Source organism: Eucalyptus grandis, chromosome 8 (genome assembly GCF_016545825.1).
Source record: "Eucalyptus grandis isolate ANBG69807.140 chromosome 8, ASM1654582v1, whole genome shotgun sequence".
Lineage (NCBI taxonomy): Eukaryota > Viridiplantae > Streptophyta > Magnoliopsida > Myrtales > Myrtaceae > Eucalyptus > Eucalyptus grandis.
This window is the reverse complement of record NC_052619.1, coordinates 35114784-35130282: the sequence shown is the minus strand read 5'-3', so window position 1 is coordinate 35130282 and position 15499 is coordinate 35114784.

Below are 15499 nucleotides of genomic sequence, written 5' to 3'. Positions count from 1 at the left end.
ACAATAACAATCATATTCAACTTCTTCTTCGCTTCATTGAAACGAATTTGAGTCAATAGTCATCCTTCTACTCTCCATTTGCAAGATTCAGCTATCAGTTTTTGGGGCAAACCGAGTTAGGGTTTTGATTTTGGGTTCAATTATCATTAAGGGTTTGAGGAATTATCTTTCAATTTGTGATTTAGGGCTTATTTTGGGGAAAAAGTTGTAAACAACATCGTTTAAGACTCCATATACTAACTAGGCATGCCAGAGAGCCACATTGGCTGGAGAAATTAATAAATATGGCTACGTCGGATCCCAAATTAGAATTGGCACCTAATTGATCATTTAAAAAAAAATGGTACTTAAGTAACTGGAAAAAAAAAAAAACTTAGCACTAAAGTGAGTGCCTCATGAAATTTTTGGCACTTCTAATGTTCTCTTGCCCTTATTGTTGAGTTAGCAAGTAGTCTCACACAATATTTTCTTAGTCCACAATGAGTAGTACTCTCTCATTTGTAAAGCTCTCCTCTAACCTTTGGTGGTAGCTACAATAGAACCTAAACCATAATCTTCCCTTAAACCCTTCTATCTTCAATCTCATCTCCTTAGTATTGGTTTGTAACGTGTCTTCAGAATATAATGGATTAAAGACTCTTGATGCAGTGCCTTGTTTCTGAGCTAGGTTTTGAAGCTCTTATGGATTGCTAGACAAAATGCTCATTTGGTATCAAATCTACATTGTGCTAGAATGGGTTGAAGTTGGAGGTGTGTCTCCCCTTTTTTCTTTGCTAGGGTAGGGGTTTTGAAGTTTCTTTTAGTGATGCCCTGGTTCTGTGTGGGGTTTGTTGTTTCTAGACCGCTAGGCAAAATAATCACTATGTATTAAATATTCATGATACTAGAATGGATTAGAAAAGAAATGGTGTGTGTTGCCCCTATCTTCTACTATGGGGTTGGATTTCTTCATTAACAGGCTAGATGTGTTTTTTAAAATGACTACGTTGCGATGGAAAGTGCGACTCCTCTTGCTTGAACGTCTCTTTGCTAAGCTGAATGGAGTGAAAGACCAATCAATAATTATTTCTCATAGGATTTATGTTTCTAGAAGTTGCCATTTGAAAAATGAATGATCATCCAAGTGGGCCGACCTTGCGAGATTCTAGGTGCACTGGGGTGAGTGGGCTTTAATTCCTTTGTTATGCTGGTTTCCCTTTTTGATGTGAATATGGATGATTAGAGTGATTCCGAGGTGATAATAGAAACAAAAGGATTTGCATCTTTTAAAGTCAGGAACGCAAGAATCACTTTAAAATTATCATCCCATCCACTATTTGAATGGTAGGCACTTATATAAAATATATATATATATATATATATATATATATATATATTGAAGGATTTATTTAATTAGTAATTGGGCTTAAGGCCCGTCTGGCTAAGTTGGGCCCAGGAAGCCCGGCCCACGGGAATAAGGCCCGTGGAAAGAAGGGGGTATAAAAGGGAAGAGAGAGAGAGAAAGTAACGTACGTTGAATCAGAATTACGTTCTCTCTCCCGCGCGTTTTCTCTCCCAAAAGGACAGTAGGCATACGGCTTCCAATTTCTTCCCTTCAAGGCTTCATCGGATCGATTCGACCGGATTCTCTTCCTCCATTGGCGTTTGGTGTTTAATCTGTGGCTAACAAGGTACGCTCGAAATCCGTGGTGTGCTTTACGATTGGTGATGCGTGGTTTTTCCCGGGCTTCGTCTTCCGCATTGATTTAGGGGTTCGATTTAGTGTCGAATCCGGGTTTTCGGGGATCAGTCATTCCCAACATATATAATTGTGGGAAAATTGGACGTTATGATAAGGGCACGTTTGGTAACTATTTTGTTTCGGAGAATAATTTTTTATCATAAATGGTTTTTACTAATTCTGTTTCCGGGAACAATTTTTAAGCAAATGAATGCGCTTGGTAACTATCAAAAATTTATATTTTGGGATAGAAATGTATTTGGTAAGATTCTTAAATTCTTTTATTTCTTTTAATTTTTTAAATACTTTTATTATTTTTTTCTCTTTTTTCTTTTTCTTTTCTTCCTCCTTCTTTGTAGGGTGGTTGGTGACTGGCTGGGCGAGGTCCAGTGAGATTGCCGGAGGCTTGCTTGGCCAAGGCGAGCCTCGACCTTGCCCAAGCAGTGTGAGGTCAGCCTCGCCCTAGCTTGGTGAGGTAGAGCCTCCCGCTAGCTGGCGAGGCCGAGCCTCACCATGGCTGTATGAGGCTGGGCCTCGCCCAGCCATAGTGAGGCTTGGGCCGACGAGCCTCATCGGAGGCCGACGACGCTTTGGCGATCGGCCAAAGGGACGAAGAAAAGGGAAGAGAAGAAAAGAAAAGAAAAGTAAATAGAAGAAAAGAAATACATATGAACTAATTTTAGGAATTGTTCCCAATAATAAGAAGCTACTTTTTTCTACTTTTTGATTCTATTCCAAATCTATTCCCAGAAACAAATTTTTACCAAACAGATTATCGTTCTTTTTTCATTCCAGGGAACAAAAGAACAGAATCGGACACTATTTGGAGTAAAAACAAACAGGCCCTAAATATTTTAAGGAAATGCCTTATGACGAAAACTTCTTCTCCACAAATAATGATTGCCTCTTTGGTTCAAGGTTGAGGGCTAAGACAAATGTATATAGTCCATTTTGGAAGGTTTTCTATCAAAAACTAAGCGTGAAGGATGTGGAGGATGAATCGTTCCCTAAAACTCTTGTGAATTCTAGCCAAATAATACTCTATATTATTATATTAGTAGTCCCTAACGTCAGCCTAACAATATGCTAGAGGAGAGAGGCAAAAGGAAACTTACAGGTAATTGCAATGCAGTTTCCTCTAGTAATCAGAAGAGAAGCACTTGCTCCCCACTTCTAGGCTCCTACACTGTAAGTCATCACCTATAGCAGAGAATACCTTGCAAAGAAAACATAGAAGGCCAAAAATTCCTATTAACAAGAAAGGTAGAAGGCATTGCCCTTATGAATAGAAGGTGTATAGTCCCCGCATGTTGGGATGAAACCCAACTCTTGGATACTTCAATCAAATGGTGGCTAAAATTGAAAAAAGATTTTGGTAGCTAACCCTAATAAGACATCAAGTTACAAATGATGTTTATATGTTGAAATTATTAGGGTTTGGGTAATCAGTTGACATTCCAAGCTCAAGGCTGTTGTGGCTCAAGGAAAACCCATTTTGGTGTTTCTCGTAGACACAAAAAATAAGATACAGGTTTTGATTTGGTTAAAGTGTTGCATGCGACTTCAGAATTATTTTGTTGACAACCCAATTGGCGTTGCAAGGGGTTTGGCACTATTTTAGATTGATCAGGTCCCAATGACAATTGAATCAAGTCTGGTGCATTTTATTGATATGATCTACGAGATTCAAGGGAGCAAATAGCGAATACACTTAACTTTCGTTCATGCACCAAATGACTTCCAGGATAGATTTACTCTATGGGGGAAAATGCAATAGATTAGCTCCTTGAATAATCTTCCTTGAGTTTATATCGAATATTTTAATGAAATACTTTATTACTGGGAGAAAGTGGGAAGACGTTTAGCTGAGAACTACAAACTGAAGGCTTTTTGGGACTTCCTTGATACTTGTTCATTAATGCATACGAAAGGTGAGGGATGTGCATTAAACAAACGGGAGGGAAATGATTATGTTAGAAAAAAGACTTGATAGAGTCTTATTTATTTTTGAATGGCAAGTTGTTTGTTCATTAATGCATATGAAAGGTGAGGGCTTTCTGGGACTTCTATAATGCCTATACTACTAGCTACAAGCTCTGGCCATGGCACAATCCTTCTATTTCTTTATCCTAACCTAGTTAGAAGGAGGAGAGAGTTTAAATTTGAGGTGTTCTAGCTTGATAATGAGAAGCGTGGGAAGGTAGCGAGGGACACTTGGCAATCCCCTTAGTTGGAGAATATTGTCTTATTTGATTAAAGGGTTAATACCCTAAAAAAAACCCAAAATTGGTACACCTGTGACAAATTTACCCCAAACTATTTTTTTGACCATGAAAAACCCAAAACCGGTATACTTGTGACAAATTTACCCCGACCGACCATAAAAAAACCCTAAACTAGTACATTTATAACAAATTTACCCTAAACTAATTTATTCGACCCCAAAAAACCCCAAACTAATAAATTTATGACAAATATACTATCCACCAAATTAGATTAATACCATAAAAAATTACAAAAATTGTAAACTGTGACAAACGATGCGTAAAATCCTAAATCGATATACTAGTCAACTGTTACATGTAATTTAACTTAATAATTTGACAGTAAAATTTAACGAAAACTAACAGATAGTAAATTTGTCACAAGTGTACCAGTTTGGGGTTTTCCAGGGTATTAACCCTTGATTAAATTGGGCAATATATCGAAAGCTCTAAACTAGATGGAGTAAGAACAAATTCTTTAAGGGAGTGCATGACGAAATTTCTATTTCTCTATTTCTTTGTTTTTTTGTTCTCCGAAATAAATTTGGAACAGAAATCCATTTGTTAACGCAATTCATTTTTTTATTTTTGGAACAGATTTCTATTCCAGAAATAGATTTGGAAAGGAAAAGAAATCAAAAGCTAAAATTTTTAGTTGTTTTATTTTTGGAATAAAAGTGAGAAATGAAAACTTTTTTCATCATTCATTCTCGTCACCGCTTGCTGCCCACCTGCCACCCATGGGATGCTTTGGACAAACGCTGCCAACTGTTGATTGCCCTCTAGCCGTTGTCGAATGTCAACCGCTGCCTCCCCTAAGAAATAGAAATTTTATTTTGCTATCAAACAAATTTCTGTTCTAGAAACAGAAATTGAGTCATTATCAAAATGTTTCTTTACTCAAAAACTCGTCTAGGGAACCAGAAATGTTGTCATGCACGTCGTAAAGCTAAAATAAAAAATCGATATTCTTGAGAATGAGCTTCAAAACATCCTGAATGGCGAAATTGAAAAATTAGACGTCAAGAGGAGATGTATTAAGGGATGAGATGGGAGGATAAACATACAAAATATTATCACGTCACCACCATGCAGCGAAGACAAAATAAATAAATAAATAAATAAATAAAACTCTATGTCGAAAGCAACCGAAGAGGAGTGGATTAGAAATCCTATCCAGTTGAAGCAAATGGCAATGGATTACTTTAGTAAATTGTACTGCTTAGCTAGTCATTGCAACTTTCAGCCCATTCTAGAGTATCCATGTTTAGAGGGGGATGATATAAATTAATGCCTAAATGAATAAGTTTCATTAGAAGATGTTAAAATGGCTACTCATCAATTGGGAACCACGAAAGCACTGGGGCCCAATGGCTAAAATGGACAATTTACCATTCTTATTGGAAAGATGTTAATTATTATGTGTTGACAGAAATGTAGAGATTTTTCTGTTCAAGGTAACTAAATCTAGCGTCGAATTGAACACACATCTCCCTTATTCCAAAAATTCCTCACCTTGAAAAGATGGAACACTTCCATCTCATCAAACTCTGCAATTTTGCTTATAAAATTGTCTCAAAGACTCTCACAAGGTAACTTAAGCCTTGGTTGTCAAAATTGATTCCATGTAACAGAGAGTGGATGGCAAATCGAAGATAATATCTTCCTTGTTTAAGAAGTGTTACATCAGCAGAGAATTCATGAAAGGAAGAGAAAGTTTCATGTGGTCCTCAAGTTAGACATTAATAAAGCCTATGACCATGTGTGATGGGACCTATTGGAAGCTAGCATGCTTAAAAAGCGGGTTTTGAGTAAAATGGATCAACTAAATGATGCAGTGTGTGTCAATGATCTTTTTTAGTGTTAAATTCAATGGTGAACCATTGCCCTACTTTCATCCCACCAAAGTAAGAAGACAAAATGACCCTCTTTCCCCTTATTTGTTTATCTTAGTAGTTAATGTAGTGTCTCAATTGAAAAAGAAAACTGTGGAAGATGGAAGTATTAAAGGGATTAAGCTAAATAGTCCATGTCCCACACTCTTTCATTTATTGTTTGTAGATGACTCAATATTCCTCCTTGACGGAAAAATCAGTGAATGCTAGAACTTACCTATGATGTTATCAGTATTACTATGCCTTGGGTCAGGTTGTTAACTTGAATACACTAGGGATGCATTTTAGCAGAGATTGTCCTCAGGGACTAAGAAGAAATCTAACTAGAGAGCTGAGAGTTTCTGAAATTGAAAAAATGGGCAAGTATTTGGGGATACCTCTAGATTAGTGTATGCATGGATACTAGTGACGGCAAATATGAAACTTGGAGGCTAGAATTTATGTCAAAAGCCGGAAAGGAAGTTCTAATCAAAGCAGTGATCTAAGCTATTCCTCAATATGCTATGTCAATTTTTTTTAAAAAAAATTCTAAGCGTCTATTTGCCGAGCCATAGAATAAACTATTGGAAAAACGTCCCTATGAAATGTTGATATCTTTGGTATTAAAATCTATTATAATAAGTGCAAGCGTTGATAGCAAGTTGTGTTGATATCAATGATTACAACGAGATCAATGAAGGCGAGGACAAAGACCGTGACGGTAGGAGAACAAGTTCCAATAACGAGTAGTTCAAGGTGACCTGGAGATACTAGAGTCAGTCTTTTGTCCATGAAAAGTCTTTGGATGTTGATATACCAAGTCACTTGATTCGAACAATCGCTGGAAAGCACCAATAGACTGGTGATACCAAGCACATGCCAATAATGAGTATTAATTAATGCTAAGATTGAGTCTCCTCTAATGCTAGTGAGGTATTCATTTGAAGATGACCATTGAATACGGAGGACATAGTCGTTATGAGCTGAGAATCCAAAGTGAGAAAATCGAGAAATATTCATAAACGTGATTGACAGCTTTTTTATGAGAAAGCCAGAAAGCCAATGAAGTGATAGCTGCAGCATATGTCATTTTATAAAACCCACTAATGTCGAAAGTAACGATTGTATGAGCAATCCTGACTCCTAACAAAAATTTCCATCTAGTCTTTAATAGCTCTTCTGATCCTCATTAGAGTCTCCAACGACAAGATTGAAGACTTCTATTTAAGAATGATCAAGGAAGCTTGAAAGGGTTGGACGAGGAAAAAATTGAATTGGCCTGCGTTGAGATTGTTATTTGAGAGTGGACATAGGTTTGGGCATAGGTTTGGGGATAAAGCCAAATTACTATAATTTCCAGGTGCTTTACTTCTTCAGTTGATTATTGTTGACAACTACTCATTAGTACCGCTATCTATATCCTGCGCACGTATCTATAATAATTTACTTTTGGTGCTAATGACTTATATTCTGCAAGAATTTTTCATAATCCACATTTAAACTATTTAACCCCATCCCTTTTAGGTTATATAGTTAGCCCCAATATAGAGGATTGTTAATTTGGTGGAAAAATAATGATAAACAGGCTAGAATACTTCGGAGAAAATGGGATGCTTTAAAATCCAGGAAAGATAATGGCAGGTTGGCATTTAGGGACTTAATTATGTTCAAAAAATTTATGTTGGGGAAGCAAGCTTGAAAGATAGTGCAAAAGCCCATAGCTCTATGGGGTCAACTTTTGAAAGGTTTATATTATCTTCCTTGCGACTTAGGCATGCATGGAAAGGTACCCGACCATCATGAGGTTGACAAGGTTTATTTATGGGGCGAGAAGCAATACGCCCCTAGATTGTGTGGGTTGTTGATGAATGAGGAGAGCATAGAAATAAGAGAGGATAAACAGCTCAAAAGGAGACCAATTGGAGGGCCTACTAATAGAGGAGAGACTTACATGGTTGTTGAATCGATAAGACAAGTAGGCGATTAAATGGAATGAACATATTCTACAGTATATACTAGATGAAAGGACTACCAATGAAATTCTTGCTATTCCAGATTTAGAGTTGGACCACACCAATTTCTCTTCTATAAAATAGAGAGAAACTTGGACCTGAGCAAATCATTAAAAAGGCTCAAGGAAGAAACCAGGAGAAGAACCCCGTGCCTTCTATATTCCCTCCTACCTTGGAAGAAAAATGAGGGGTAGGAACTAGGATACGAGGCATCTAGGCACCAGGATATTAAAATGAGGAACAAATTCTGCAGTATATGCTTGATGAAGAAACCATCAATGAAATTCTTGCGGTCCCAGATTTGGAGCTGGACCACGCCCCTTTGTCTCCTACAAAATAGAAACTTGAAAAGTCAAAATGTTCATACAACTTCCTCCTCTTTTCAAGCATCACGAGCTCTTTGGACCAGAGTATGGCACACCTCAATACTACCCAAAATCAGGTTCTTTCTTTAGAATATTTGTCAAGATGCACCCTCTACCAAGGAAAATCTGTGACTTGATCCTTTTTCCAATTTATGCCATCAGCAACCTGAGACCATCGAGCACGTCCTTCTACTCTGCCAGGAGGCGAAGAAAATCCGGTTTAACCCGGCCCTGACCACCAACATATCAAATCTTGGGACGTCAAGAATTGAGGATATGGCTCGTCGATTCTAAGCATACCTCGGTTCCTTCTGAACTTCTCTCGGTGATTCTATGGCATATCTGGAAGGCGCGAAACAATTGCGTATCGAGAGCGCACGACCCAGAGCCAAATCAGCCGGTAGAATCGGGAATTGCCATGAATGAAAGCATCTCGCGATGGGCATCAGCCGCAAAGCAAAAGGCGCAGCGTCAGACCAATTCATCGTTCATCTGCTAGAGCTGCAGCCCTGAATGGCTCGGTTTTGTGTTTCGGGTCCTCTACCTCAAGCTTAAATGTCAATCTTCTCCTGAAAATCATGGAGAAAGGGGGTAATTTAGCGAAAGATACAAATTTGTATATACAAACACATGAAAACTAACATATATTAGAAGATGTCAGTGCAGGTAAACTCCTATCCTTCATATTGAATCAACTCCTTCACCAAAAAGGAATAATGCCTCGACTCGAAATCTGCATTTTACTCACAAAAACCAGATATAAGCACCATAAATCCAAAAGAAGCTCCCAGATTCGCCAAAGGTCGAAACAAACGTCGTGATTGACATGCTCCCATGAACTCACTCGTTAAGCAAATTGCACAAACAACTATGATGGACAACTACGTGTTTGACGACATTGACAATTCACAACTACATGAACTCGATGTCCACAATTTACATTATTTCGAACTTAATACAACCCGAATGGGCATGGTTCCCCAAGATACCATAGATACATTCCCTTCAAACGTTTGAGGATTGAAACTGAAATTGTCCAACACTAAACTTTGGTTTTACACATGCAATGTGAATCTGTATGCTTTTACTCCTTCATGTAAGGATTGTGCCACTGGAGTTGCCATCATTTCATAAAAGAAATTTCTCCGCCGGCACCAGGTGTCGCCTTATGGAAGGGCCCCGCCCGGAGACCCTAGAGTTGTGGTCGACCTTCTCACCTCCGATGTCCCAAAAGAAGCGTGTGAACGAGCAGGAAAGAGTCTGCGCAGACCTCGGATCCTTTCCATGATGTGAACGGGCGACGACGCCATGCAAGAGTGCATGTGGGCTAATAGTGGAAGACCCCATCATTGAAAATAGAGTCGCAAAGTGAGACCTCGCCTTTTTTTAAAGCGAAGAAAAGGGGCTTGCAACTCGGGAAGTCAGAAATTTCGTCTGAATTTCTCGACAGGCAGGACAAACCGCCTCCCCCACCCCAAAACCTAGCTCGAGTTTGACTTCCCATCACCAGTTCTCCTTACGTGTGTGGAATGTTGTCTACTTGCTTTCTATTGACTTCTTGTTGGGACCCAAATATGAATTCAGTATATAAATACAGAGGAAAAAAATTAGCGATTCCATTTAAAACTTATTATATGCATGCGAACCTAGTCCTGAACTTTCTACTTTTATCAATGTACTTTTCCAGATTTTTGCACGAAATTTCTATGTAATCCTTTTGGTCACTTATCGTCAGAAAATGCTGACATGGTGTTCCATGTGAGATGTCATTTCATGTAGAGTTGCTCACATCAACTTCTTATGCAAGACGGTTGACTATGAATGGATGTCACTTTTTAGCATAGATGAATAAGCACTACACTTTTATTTGGTTTTCAATGACATAACACACCAGACTAAGAACAGGGTCTTCCCAACAAAGGGTAAGGGTGAAGTTGCAGAGATTATTTGTTATCGATTGTACGTACACCGGTCAATTTCTATAGTTCTTTTAGGCCAAACGAATTGCAATTTGAGGAAGACAATTAGGTACCCTGAAGTTGCAAATCACGTTATAACATCAGTGAAACATGGAAGGGCGGCAACATTGTCCCGGAAGGTGTAATTGGTCAGCTTGGCGACCCTCGTTTTACAATAGAATTAGCAATTGTCGAGAGAATGGGAAATTGAATCTGTAAATTTCATGAAAGACCTGCACTATTGATGTAAGCATTGTCTTGTATGAAGATAACTCACACCCACTAAGCAATCCGTTAAACTCTCTCAGGGATCACTTCTAGAGGGCGCGACGATATCGTTCTTCCTTTCTAATAGGCAATTAACATCAAATTGGAGGAACAGGAGCAACGGCTTCCCACCTCTTCATTGCCATCACCTCACTGATAAGGTGCTTTTGTCACTTTGCAATGAGTATCTAGCACGTTGATGATTATTGATTTCCTGAAATAGAGAGGTGATCCGGTAAATCCTTCAATTATGTGTACTCATTTGGAGGAAAACAATCGGTGGAGGCTCTTTCACGTGGAGTGAAAAAATAGTGCGAATTATCCTGTCTCAAGCTCAATAATTTCTATTGTCGTTTTCACATTTCCAAATACTAACATGAAGCAAACCTCACATGTCCCTAATTAGGTAAAATCTTGGTGGCCGACCTGAATTATCATGTGACAGTTGGTGGCGGTCCATCTCTACAAGGAAGTTTTAGTGTCTAAAACTCGACCCTCCTCATGTGGCCCTCGGCGACGGACCCACTCGGGGGAGGGGTGCGTGGTTGCCCCCATTCCACACGTAGGTCCAAATTATTTTCATTTTGTGATTAAGTAATTCGTTCGAGAAAAAAAGGCTCACATATTTCAAATATTAGTAAGATTTCTGTCTAGGTCCAATCCCACTCATCCGTTTGCGGTTGGTAAAGCACATTGGTGTGAAACTATCTATTGATCATAGGCTGGCCGCCGCACGGGCGTATCAGTTGGTTTTTGTTAATGATTGTCTTAAGGTGCAATGATAATGACCAATGATGTGTTTTGAAGAGAATCAGCACTCGTTCACATGTCTCTACCACGAATAAGCAAATCCAGTGCAATGATTTCAACCTTAAACTTTTTGTGCTGTCCGAAAATTTCTACATTAAAATTTATTAGGTCGCTAGTATAGTTTCCTAACTTATTTCTCTTATTAAAAAAGAATGATAAGTATATTGAAAATCCTAAAATTTATCGCAAAAATGCAAATCCTAAAAATGTCAAAAAGTATAATAAGGTCCTAAAATTTATTAAATTTGCGCATTCAAAATATCTCTGTTAACTCCGTCCAAATTAGTAAATTGAAAATGTTGATACGGTTTTTATTTTTTAATTATATTTAATTTATAGGTGGTGAATAAAATAGTAATCTAAAATGGTCATCAAGACAATTGTCCTTGTAATCGCATTAGAAGCAGCGCACTTGCTCGCGTTTGAGTGAATTTTTTCAAATTTTCAATTTGACTACTTTCTTAATTCCAAGAATAAGTAATTAGTGGGAAATATTATTTTTAAATTATAATATGCATTTTTTTTTTTCGGTAAACCGAGTAGAACCAGCGCAACTCCCTTAAGTGTTTACTATGAGGGTCACACATCCATTACAAAATATTTAGCTTAAGTCATAGCTATTCAGTCCAAACATAGGTGTTTGAACCTATCACTGTAGTCCCATCAGCATGTCAAAAGTTAAGAAGTCCATCTATATGAGGTAAATAATACCTAAGGTGCAAACTGGCCAAAATAGCAAACTAATTTATGTCTTTATCAAATAAAATTATCAATATGTCATAAACCTATTGTATAAATTTCAATGTAAATCTAAAATTTTCAAATGTTTCAATATAGCAATAAAATTCTAATACAGTCCTTCAACCAAATGCTGCTTGAAATTACTAATGTGGCGATTCATTCATTGTTGGCTCTCTTATAGGTCACGGCCAATGATCTAATGTTGACAAATTTATTCAAAATGACATCATTTTAAGTAATTTTTGAATAATTTGAATTTGCTGATTTTTATTTATTTTTGTTTTATTTTATTGTTTACATCTTCTTCATTTAAGCCAATTGTTGATCAATTTTCAAATCAAAGCTCTCTCACCATCAACCCGTTGTTCATCAGGGATAATTACTAAAAAAAGTTCTAAACTTATTATACATATGTTAATTCAATAATCAACTTCTTAATTTGGCTAATTTAGTCTTAAATATTTTGATGATTTGTCAATGTATTCATTCTAAGCAATTTTGGCTCACAATCATTGACATGAACTTCAATTGTCTTATGTGACATGGCTAGTACTAATATGGAAATTTTGCATTTATTTTAAATTTTTCTGAACATCTCTATAAATTTTATGATCACTCTTCTTTTCTTTTCTTTTATTTTCTTTTCCAACTCCACAAAAAAAAAATAGAAAAATGTAAAAATTGGTTACATTAATGTTGGCCATGCCATGTAAGATGAAATAATTATATTGGCAAATCCTAAAAAAATTAATGATTAATTTGGAAAAATTAAAAGGTTAAAAATTAAATTGACTACTTCACAATAGGTTTGAGAGTTTTTTAGTAATTTTCCCTGCTCATCATGACACACACGTTATCCACAACCCTTATCAGTTATTGCTACCTCGTTTACCAGATCGTTGTAGTTGCTACCTCCCCAGGTCACTTCGCGACACTGTCGGCAACCCGAGGCTTGTCTTCGCCAGCATCTAAACCCCCTTTAATATGGTGAACTTGAGCGAGGACTCTAATTTGGAGGTGAAGATAGCAATGGATTTGGCAAAAGTGGCAATGAAGGAAACAAATTGAAGGGAGTTGAAAAGAGCAGGTTTAAGACGCTAGTAACGGAACTCATGCAGTAACATCTAGATATCGTAAAAGATTGCGCTGGGCAAGTAAGATTTTCAAAGTTTTTTTTTTTTTTTTTGTCTATTCTTGAATTGCACCAAATATTTTATGGGATTTTCTATGATCCGAAAGACATTTGGAGGATTCTAAATCTCACATTATCTTATCATAGATTCTCACATCATCTTATCATATCCCAATCTATCCACCAAATGCAATCTTGGACTTAACATGAAATTGGATATTGACTAACAAAGAAGTAGAGTAACCCTAATGTGAAGGTAACCATCATCATCCACTAAGCTCGAAAGATCACAATCCACTAGGGAATTTTGAAAATTCCTGAACCTCTCCCGATGACGAAAACTACACCAGAAACAACTAAAGAAGTGAACCGAGAAGAGGATGCTTCTCCAAGACATGTAGATTCAAGAACCTTAGACAGAAGAATTGTGGAATATACATAAATCAAATTACTTGTCTATGAGGAAGAAGATACATGGTTGAGAGGGAAATGTCCGAATGATTATTATAGGATCCAAAGAAAGGACATACGCATTAAGATATACCCATGAAGGTATTGGAATTTTGGAAAATATAGCAAGACAATAGTACGATGAACGTAGACGAAATTCGGAAAATAATAAGACCACCTCAAATGGTTTCTAAGATTATTGTGTTTTAATACAAGGGAAGTTAAGTTAAGCACCTATGTTGTCTTAACTTTAAAGTATCCTAGATACCATCATTAATCCTTTTTGGTCAACTTTCAATTCCATAAACAAATCTCAAAACAACAAACTGAAAACTCGGTAGAACTGGAATTTTGGGTTGCTTTGGACGGAATATTCTCTTCAACTGCCGTTAGGCCATATTCTACCCAAAAATTCAAACGTTCATAATTTTTTTATGAGATGATTGAAGTGTTTGTGGTTCTTTAATGGAAGTTGGCCCTTTCTTTCAAATCACTTTGGTTGTTTCTGCCCAAATCGTATCGCTTTATTTACCTACTTTTGAAAAAGTTTTCGTGGACCGCAGCCAGTTCACTACGACTGGCAATACAACATTGACACTAAAAAACACTCCAGAAAGAAAAGGAAGGAAAATAATAAAGAATTAAGGAATCAATGCGTGATGACTGCCCGTACTGCCCAAAAGACGACTAATTTAGAAAAAAGGGGTCATGAAAATAATATAAGAAAGTGACCGAAAGCCTAAAGCGACGCTTCGAAAAAGGGCAACAGATCTTTTAATTACAATAAAGGATTTCTTTTTTTTCTTTTTCTTTTTCTGCAATTTGCACAGACACACAAACGCCCCAAACCCATCATAGATATTCTCAAACTTTTTCAATGCGACGGATGCTTTTGGAATCCACATAGAAAAAGACAAGCCACGCCCATCCCGAAACCCTAATTGAGAGCCCTATCATTTTATATTGTACTTTGCCCCAAACATTTCTTTTCCCAATTTATTCGTTTTATCGTTCAATTGTCCGTTTTCGAATAACGAGGTGTCGTCCTCATCCGCGGGATTAGACTATCTACTACACTTATCTTTTATGTTACGTATCACTTGGCATTTCAAGAAACGTACGTCAGCCCCAAAATTGAATGATGGGAGATCATGGTAATATAAAAAGCATAAATGAATTCAAATGGGATAGAACTTAGTTTTGAGAATCATGTAATCGAAAAACCTAAATATATAGGTGGAACAACCAAACTACATATAAAAAGCATTTTGTATATAAACAACATAGGATGTTTTATTTCTTAGAAAATGAATGATTTGGAAAAAAATTATAAAATTGATTACTTGCAAAAATAGATAAAATTAAAATATTTTCATTATACACGAAAATGCTTATATTTAAATTTTTATTGATAATGAAAAATTTATTGGCTAATTATTTCAAGCAAAATAAGTTATTATTTTTAGAAAAAATATCTTTTAAATAATTCAATTTTTGCAAAACAAATGCATCGTACATTCTTATTGATTTTGCCACCTCCCATAATATCAGTAATTTTAACCCATGTGCACGAGGGGACTGGCACCAAGTGCGATATTTCTCTATACAAATATTACCTTTTTTCATGAATAATATTTTCCAAATATTACTTGGATTGGTACACATACTAAAGGAATATCCTTTCTAAGTTTGTCCGAGGTACCTTTAAAAAAAAACGATAAAATCTACATTTTTATAAAAAAAAAAATTGAAAATAACAATATATTAAGTTTCAAAATGATTAAAAGAGTTATGTAATAATACGTTTTGATATCTATATATTTGGAAAGGTTTCACATGGTCCACAAATTAAAAAGGGAAGAAAATTTTCATTTGTTTTTCACGAGGTAATATCCGAGTGCATGAT